The sequence below is a fragment of the Pan troglodytes genome, chromosome 7 (genome assembly GCF_028858775.2).
Source record: "Pan troglodytes isolate AG18354 chromosome 7, NHGRI_mPanTro3-v2.0_pri, whole genome shotgun sequence".
NCBI lineage: Eukaryota > Metazoa > Chordata > Mammalia > Primates > Hominidae > Pan > Pan troglodytes.
This window is the reverse complement of record NC_072405.2, coordinates 127,916,680-127,922,808: the sequence shown is the minus strand read 5'-3', so window position 1 is coordinate 127,922,808 and position 6,129 is coordinate 127,916,680.

Below are 6,129 nucleotides of genomic sequence, written 5' to 3'. Positions count from 1 at the left end.
GATATATGTATTATTCATAGTTACAGGCTAGCCTGTTATAACAAGACTTTAGAGTTGCTACCTCATGTTTATAGACACATAGCAACAACAAGGGACAGAGAAATGGACTTGGAATTTATTCAGTGAATATTTTTATAGCCTATACTCTGTGTAGAGTCACCATAGAGTGACTCAAAGAGCTTACAGACAAATTGGGGGAGGTGAGAACTGCACATAGAAAAGGTTAAATAAAAACAAAACGAAGAGGAGAAGAAATAAGATAAATGAAAATATATTTTGGTACCATGATTGACTATCAAATAAGTGGAAATGACTGGCTGATAGAACATCTCATAACCTCAATTCCCACTTGAAAATATGCACCCTGAATTCATGAGCCTGCCAATCCCTCCTGACTCAGCAAAGCCCTTATGAATAAGCATGTGGAAGGAAAAGAGAAAATGAAGAGAGAACCAGGTAGAAACACCAGAGCAGAAGTTCTATGTGATCCGGGACAGAGCCTGAATTATTTTCTGAATCCCTAAAGCTTAGTATAATTCATTACTATGTGTTCAATAAATATTTTCTCAGTTAATGCATGAGTGGATGCATAGATGAAGGCCAGAGACTATCCTAGGACTGGAAAAGTGCGTTATAACATGCTCCGAGGTGGTTGCAGCATCTTTTTTGTATGCTTGGCCTATAGTACATAATAGGTGTTCAGTAAATGTGGAAGGGAGCAAGGAAAGAAGGAAGGAAGGAAGGGGGGAAGGGGGAAGAGGGAGGGAGGGAAGAAGGAAGGAAGAAAGAAGGGAAGGAAAGGAAGGAGGGAGAGACGGAGGGAGGAAGGAAGTAAGGAAGAGAAGGAAGGGAGGGAGGGAGAAGAGAGGGAGGGAAGGAGGAAGGAAGGAAAGAAGGAAGGAATGAAGGAAGGAAAGGGAAGGGAAGGAAGGAAGAGAGGGAGGGAGGAGGGAGGGAAGGGAGGGAGGAAGAAAGGAAGCAAGGAAGGAAAGAAGGAAGGAAGGAAAGAAGGAAGGATGAGAAAGAGGGAGGAAGGAAGGAAGAGAGGGAGGGAGGAATGAAAGGAGGAAGGAAGGAAGGGAGGGAAGGAGGGAGGGAGAGAAGGAAAGAAGAGAGGGAGGGAAGAGGGAGGGGGGAAGGAGGAAGGAAGGAAAGAAGGAAGGAAGGAAAGAAGAAAGGAAGGAAAGAAGGAAGAAAGAGAGGGAGGGAGGGAGGAAGGAAGAGAGGGAGGGAGGAATTAAAGAAAGAAGGAAGGAAGGAATTAGTTAATATCATAGGATCACAGGTCTGAAAGAAAATTTGTGAGGTTATCAGTCATTCCCTTAATCCACAAGGAAAAGGTGTTAAGTGAGCCTAATAGACAGAAGCAAAGGGCTAGAGTTTGAGAAAGGGTTCTGAACTGGAATCAGTTTAAATCCTGGCTTTGCCAATTTCTCCTTCTGTGACTTTGTACAAGCTGTTCTACTAGTTAGGCCTCAGTTTTCTCATCTCTTCAAGGGAAGTAAGAAATTATTATGCTACAGAATTTTTATAAAGATTAAGATAGTATATTAAAGCATGCACAATACCTCATAAATGCTTTTATAAAGAAAGAAATTCCAGCTAAGCATGGTAGCTCAGGCCCATAATCCCAGCTATTTGGGAAGCTGAAGTGGGAAGATTCCTTGAGGACAGGAGTTGGAGCCAGCCTGGGCAACACAGTGAGACCTCATCTTTTTTTTTTTAAAAAAAAAAAGAATGAAAGAATGAAATTCCTAAAATATGTTGAGCTGTTAAATGTTAATAACTCTGTGAAGCAAAGATTTTTCTCTGGAAATGCTAACCAAAATTATAAGTATCTTTTCTTAAAATTTAATTTATGGAAAACCCTAGTGATTTTGGTTGGTTGCATGTCTTAGAGGATTTTGCATACTAGGGCAAGTGCTTTAAATATAATGTAACATGATCAGGTAAATGATTTGGCAATAGGCTGTCATGTTGTGCCACAAAAATTCTTCAATATTTAATTAAAAACTCAAACAACTTAAAATTCAAGACATGTTAAGAACATTAATTGGGGGTATAGAGTAGCTGTTGAAGGGCTGTGGCTGTCAACTCCAAAGCCTGGTTCGTATTACTGGGAAGGGTTTAAACAAGCAGATCCAATTGCTGTAATAGACATCTATGGTTGCAGCAGAAAGTGCAGACATTAGTGTCCATTTTTAATATGCTGCCTGATTCTGAGCTCCAGGATGGATCTTTTGGAGAGTCAGAAATGGAAGGAAATAAGAAGCTTGTCAGAGCTAACAGACCAGGACTCTCTGGGAAGTGCATGAAGGGTGGCTTGCAAATCTACAGGGGTTATAGCTGTGCAGAATGATATCTAAAGTTTTAGAAATACTAAATAAAATAAACTAGTCCTTTTAGTTTCTTATCCTACATACAGTGCTAGCTCTGAGCTCGGGGATGAATCCACTGACAAGTGATTAATATAAAGAAGAAAAAAACCACTGAAATCCAGACACATACAAAATTCTTCTTCTGCCTGTGTTTGGTCAAGAGTCACTTGGATAAGATACAGTCACTTGGATAAGACATGGCAGTTGGGTCAAGTGTGGTCATGGCAAAAGCTGAGTTCCAGTTTATCTTATTCACCAGTGTGCTCTGTCATTTAAGGAATCCAGGAGGGAAGAGTGATTTGTTTTCTCAGATGCTGTCACTGTGAGCTAGGAATGGCAATTTCTTCCTCTCTCCTCATTAATGCAATTTGGTCAAGTCACACACAAAAATACCTGGCTGACTTATCTCCAGGTCTCCCTCCATCTACTCTGACCATAAGTAACTCTAGCACTTAACTCTTAACAAAAATCAGAAAAATAGGAACAAAAAAAAAATTACAGCTGGCACAGTTCTTTACAATGATCCAATCATCAACCCCCACACCTAATTTTACAAAGGAAAAAGAGGAGGACTATAGAGAGGATGTAATCACATGATTGGCTTCAGAAGAGAACCCAAACTAGAACTCCAAACTTGACCACCAGGCCAAAGCACTTTCCAGCCTTCATAGCTTGAGAAGTAGGATGCTCTGAATATGATAGGCTGAGTAGCAGGAAATAAAGGAAACTAGGAAAAGCCCACATAGAAAAAGCCTGAACAAGGGACATTTTCATAAAGAGCAAAATTCTAAGACAGCAAATAAATTTTATGGGCATGAGTATAATGTGAAAATGAAAGGGTTCTATAAATGTTGAAATGATATTAAAAGGAGAGAGCACTGATGGCTCTCAAAGGAGATGAATGGACCATAGATTTGTCTTGATGTTTCTTGTCCCAGAAAATTGATATGGTTTGGCTGTCCCCACCAACACCCAAATCTCACCTTGAATTGTAATACTCCCCACGTGTCAAGGGCAAGGCCAGGTGGAGATCATTGAATCACAGGGGCAGTTTCCCCCATACTGTTCTCGTGGTAGTGAATAAGTCTCACGAGATCTGATGGTTTTATAAATGGGAGTTTCCCTGCACAAGCATTCTTGCCAGCCGTCATGTAAGAAGTGCGTTTGCTACTCCTTCACCTTCCACCGTGATTGTGAGACTTCCCAGCCATGTGAAATTGTGAGTCCATTAAACCTCTTTTTCTTTATAAATTACCCAGCCTCAGGTATGTCTTTATTAGCAGCATGAGAACAGACTAATACAAAAATCTAACACAACTAGTTAGGGAGAAAAAAAGAGTAAAGGAGGGACATTGAAAGTCTGTGTGGTCCTCCCCTCTCCATGAACTTGGTTCATTAGGAAACAGGCACCACTCTAGGGAGCAGTAAAGCTGGATCGAAAGATTCTGTTCTGCCTGCATAGGGCTTTTCAGATAGAAAGGGGGAAAAAATCAATGGAACTGAAAAGAAAATGACTATTTCAGTTTGTGCTTATGAAGAATTGCTGACGATTTCAACTATATGATAATAGTTTTGAATCCTCTGGGACAGGCTGATCAGTTGCTACATCTGAAGCCTTCTTGTTGTCTATGAAACCTATCAAATCAAATAGCCAACAGGTCAGTCACCCTCTTAATGGGTCAATTCAATCCAAATGTTAACTGATGGAACATGATGAATATAGGCATTGTATTGCCTCATCCTCAAATTCAGGGCAATGCCATCTTCTCCTCATGGATGAATATCCCTGTGAATTATGGCATTTGGATGCGCTGATTCATGTTGTACATCCACCCAATGACTTTTTTTGTTTTAGATAAAGACTAAAATTCTGCAGCAAGCCAGTACTGAATGAGGAAGACCATTGGACTAGGTGGGTCCTAGACTAGACAAATCATGGAAAAATGTACTTTGGAGTAGCTGAGCATGGTGGGGCATGCTTGTAATCTCAGCTCCTTGGAAGGCTGAGGCAACAGGATTGCTTAAGGCCAGGAGTTTGAGACCAGCCTGGTCAACATGGTGAGACTCTGTCTCAAAAATACAAAGTATTTAAGGAGAGTGCCTAAGATCATAGGCTCCAGATGCAGACTACTAGTTCGAATCATGCCACCGCGTTTTACTTGTTCCGTGAACAAGTTATGGAGCCTTTTGCTGTATAAGTTTCCTCATCTGTAAAATAATAATTCCTCTCTTATTGGAATACTGTGAAGATTAAATTAGGAAATATTTATGAAGGTCCTAGAAAAGGGCATAGCACAAAGTAAGTGCTCTAAATATTGATATTATGAATCTCATTAATATTAGTTCATAATGCTTAATATTACGACATATAGAGGCCTGTTAACATAAGAACATGATGGATGGACATGTATAATTTCAACACATATACAGGAACATATAAATATAAGATTATTAACAGTAACAGTAATAGAGGCAGTGATAGAGGAAATACTATTAAGCAACCCTTGCGTGTGATTTAATCTCCCTAAAACACCAGGTATTACAATCAGCTGGAAACTATGCATCATCTAGCTTTTATCTTGGGGTTTAGGAAGAGGGTTGTTGCCTTGCTGGCTCAGTAGGGCACAACAAAACAGCTACAAATATCATTGAACCCCTACCCTAAGCTCAGAGATGAATGAAATATAGATAAAATATGACTCATGTCATCAAGACCTATATAGAATAATGGGGGAAAGAACATATAAACCACTAGTCGCAGTCTGAAGAATAAGAGCCATATTGTTTTCTTAGAGAAACCTGCCCTTGATTCTTTTATGTCCCCTCCCTACCTTCTCTGTCCTCTCTCCTCTCTCTCCATCTAGCTTAGGCTTCCTGACTGTGCATCCTCAAAACTCCATGTTCTTATCTTTTGTAGCCTTTATCACCACTGTAATTTAAAAATCATGTTTGCAGTTTTGAGTTTAATACCTGTCCCACTTGTAATTTCCTGATACTCAAGACAGTGTCTGTACTTCTTGCTGCTAAAGCCTCAATGCTTAGCACAGTGCCAAGCACAGAAGTACTTTACAACTATTTTAGAAAGATGTAAGTAGAGGATGACGTCTGGTAGAACTGGGAAAAGGCATGAGTAGGAGTAACTGGCTTTTGAAGGGTATACAGGAGTTCAGTGGGGGAAATGCACATTTGAACATTTAAAACAAAGGGCACACTCCCAAATAGCTAACCTGCCTGATTTGTTCCTAACAAATGGTTCTACTGTTTACCTGAAATGTGTAATTATTCTGATAGTTTGGAGAGACGTTGACTAAACAAGATCAGCTGAGTTCTGGTACTGGGTCAAACACCTGAGTTCAACTTCTGTTTCTGCCAATTAGGAGCTTTGCATGAATCACTTAACTCATCTGGGCCTCGGCTTCCACATCTATATAGTAGGAGCGGTGACATTCACCCCGACAGAGCTGTTGTGAGAATAGAGCCAGTCCATGAGGAGGAAACCTTTAGTAAACTGCAAGCATTATAGGAGAGCTACGTATTAGTATACTTGGCTACAACTGTATTTGCAAAAGTAATAACCACAATGATAATGATTTTTTAAAAACCAGCACTCGCCACTGCTGGTCCTAAAAGAAGGCCCCCTGGAAGACCCCTGAAGCAGCAGGTCAATGTGTTTTGCAAACCCAGATTCTCTGCTAAATAGCACATCAACAAGATAGAAACTTGTCAGCTTTCCCTCCCTCTGAATCTGGGC